A 3,359-nucleotide genomic window follows, 5' to 3' on the forward strand; every position below is an offset into this window, starting at 1 on the left:
ATCAATCAATCAATCAATCAATCAATCAAAAAAAGTAAATTAAATGAAAAACTGATTTATGTATAACTATTTTGTGGACAAAATGAAGCAAACAACAAGTTGAATGTTTTGAYTTTGTTAATGGTTGCTGGTTTGTTCCAATGCATTTTGCCCTACTTGGCTTTTATCCAACATGACTCCTGGTTGGTTTGAATATGAAAAACTTTTCACCAACCAGCTTCCTGCAGAGAACTCACCTGCACACAAGTTTACTTTTACTCTTTTTCTTCCTATACAAAGATAAATAGCTAAATCTAAACAAAACACAAGACAATCTACCTAATTTACCTAATTTCCCTTTGGGATCAATAAAGTATTTTTTGAATTTWGAATTTTTTTGAATCAAATCTCAACAGGAAATAAACTACYGGTAGACATGTTGCATTTTATCACYGCTTATTATTTGTTTTCAAACTTGGTTGTGGTCATTTTACTGGATTAAGACTAACTACCAAACAAAAAATGACTTTGCATTTTATTTTTATAAGTCAWGTTTTAATTAGCTATAAAGTCAACACTAGCTGTGTGAAGTAGTGCACTCCCTTCACTCCCATGACTCAAGTTACCTCTCTTCATCACAATGGTGTCCTGTGTCAGGCGGGCTTGGAAGTCAATGCTGCTGTGGGAGAATAGAGCCATTATGGGGCAAAACAAAGACTCTGAGGCCCATGCTGTGACCTCTAGTGGCACTCAGAGGAAACCATGCAGCCAAAAAAAAAGAAGACAGCATAAAGATGCCAGAGTAGCAGGGAAGCTGCCCCAGTTTGCTTAAAGATGCGTTCCAGCTATTTGTATTCAGCGAGCTAGTGAGGGACTGAAGCAGGGGAGCGGCGGGGGGGCCAGACTGGAAGCGAGAATCTTTGAACTTCCTGGAGGCTCACAAAACTTTCTAATGCTGTACTTTTAACTAAYTCAATGCATGTCAACTGCAAAAACTGCAGGAGGCTGCGATCAGTTTATCAAAGAAATGCACAGATTGCAGTTTTTTTAGTCTAAGTCTGATTTCTGTAGAACTCTGATCTGCCAACACCAGTTGTGAACTATTCTGATTCCTCTGTAGGATTATTACTGACAACMCAGTGAATCCCTGAAAAGTTGTGTTCCACAGTTTGCAAACTCTTTCACAGATTTTTTCAKGGAATCCAGATACTAGTAGCTTGAAAAATGCTATATAAATAAACTACCTACCTACCTACCTGGTAGTTTGCAGTAATCCCTGTAATATCGTGAAAACTGGAAATGTAAAACAGTAAGGAACGCCAATTTTATTTCTTTCATGCTTTTTTGTGAGTTTTCAAGCTTCAAGTTTTCAATTAACTAATTTTGTTGCATAAACAATAATGTAAGTTCAGTTCCATATAAAAAAAAAAGAACAGTACAGTATGGGAGGTATGCACTGTATTGTTTGTGTAGTTTTGTTTGGTTCCTAACACATTAAGATGYCACTCAAATGGGCTGTAGGCCTTCTTGTGTACAAAATATTGTTGTAATTTTGTGTGGAGTTATGATTTTTGATGGCGAGTTTTTAAGAAAACAACATGTACACTTTTTTTAAAATTTTCTCCACAGTAAGACCTGACAGGGCATTCTGACTTTGTTAAAGGATATATTACAATTAAAAACAGGTTATTAGAAATGATTAGCCTGTTTAAGCAAAGCCTCTTAATTTTACTGTTTTAAACACCACATTAAAATTAGCTGGCTTCCATGCTCAGTAAAACAAACTTCCACAATGAAGACAGGATATTGCAACACTTTTTCGTGGAGATTTCAACAGGAAGAAAAAAAATAACATTTTTACTTGACCTATCGATTAGTCACATACGGTGCTACTGGTGAATCAGTGCTGCCTAAATTTTACAATAAATGCTCAGCCTGATTAGAGTCAACACGTTTAGCACTTTGCTGCATATCATTTACCTTGTTGTTGCTTACCTAACTTCTGATCTACCTGTGATATTTAGCTGAAAATAGCCTAAACAATAAGCTACAATTTTACATTGACTCTATACTAATTTTGTGTCTTTTTCACATCAATAGGTGAGAGGAGTGACACATTTWGGTCCACTGTGGGGCCATGTTTCAGACAGTAAATGTTAATTGTTAAACAATTAATTAGCCATCACTTGTAATCATKCAATAGATGGCAAAAAAGGAACCTGACAGATTACAAATGAACGATTCAGATTAGGGATGCACCGATATGAAATTTTCAGTCGACATCGATATCCAATATAATTATTGCTGTTATGGCCGATAACCAATATTTACTGATATTACACAAACACACTTGGGCCTTGTTTTGATACCGTAAATAAACAACCAGACCTCTGACATGGCTCTCTACTTCAGTTATTCCTGTAGGCAGTGTCAATATCACTATCATGATCAAACAGATGCCACTCAATCAATCATCTCCCCTCCCAAACAGAAACACAAAGCTAAAAATTTAAAAAAATGACTAATATCGGCCGATATCGATATTAATACTGATATATTGTGCATCCCTAATTCAGATGAGAGGAGAGAACACTGAGCTCAGCTGCTGAAGAAAAGGCAAGGCTGACTTCAAGTTCCCCACATATCTAATTTGGGTGTGTTTAATCGAGGGGTGAGTGCATGTGATCACAGGATTCTGCAGGTGCTCCACTCACTTGACAGCTAAGACCAGCTGAGAGGCCGAAAACCTGCCGTGTTACGACTTACYGTCTCACAACCTTGTTTAAAGAGACTACCAAGAATGTAATAGAGGCACAAAGGAGCAAACAGTTGGAGCTGTAAATTACACCACCTTCAGCTGAACAGCTGAGAGACTGATCATCACTTAACTACAGGAACCATGGGAACACAGTTTAATGGTCCCAGCGGGGATATAAAGTGATGCAATAATATGTTAAGTATAAAGGCGTACTGTACACACATAAATATAAGCCCATCCTTCCAACAGTATTTATCTACACGTCCTTCTCAAAAAAATAGCATATTGTGTAATGTACTGATAAACTTTAAACTTTCATATATTTTAGATTCATTGCACACCAACTGAAGTAGTTCAAACCTTTTATTGTTTTAATATTGAGTAATGAACTAGGCTGGGAGTTTTTAAAAGCCTCGGGAATCTTTTGCAGGTGTTTAGAGTTAATTTGTTGATTCAGATGATTAGGTTAATAAGTTGTTTAGAGAACTTTTTCATGATATGCTAATTTCGTGAGATAGGGATTTTGTTTTTTTTATTTTTTGCCAAAATCATCAATATTAAAACAATAAAAGGCTTGAACTACTTCAGTTGGTGTGTAATAAATCTAAAATATATGAAAGTT

The sequence above is a fragment of the Austrofundulus limnaeus genome, unplaced genomic scaffold (assembly GCF_001266775.1).
Source record: "Austrofundulus limnaeus strain Quisiro unplaced genomic scaffold, Austrofundulus_limnaeus-1.0 Scaffold55, whole genome shotgun sequence".
Lineage (NCBI taxonomy): Eukaryota > Metazoa > Chordata > Actinopteri > Cyprinodontiformes > Rivulidae > Austrofundulus > Austrofundulus limnaeus.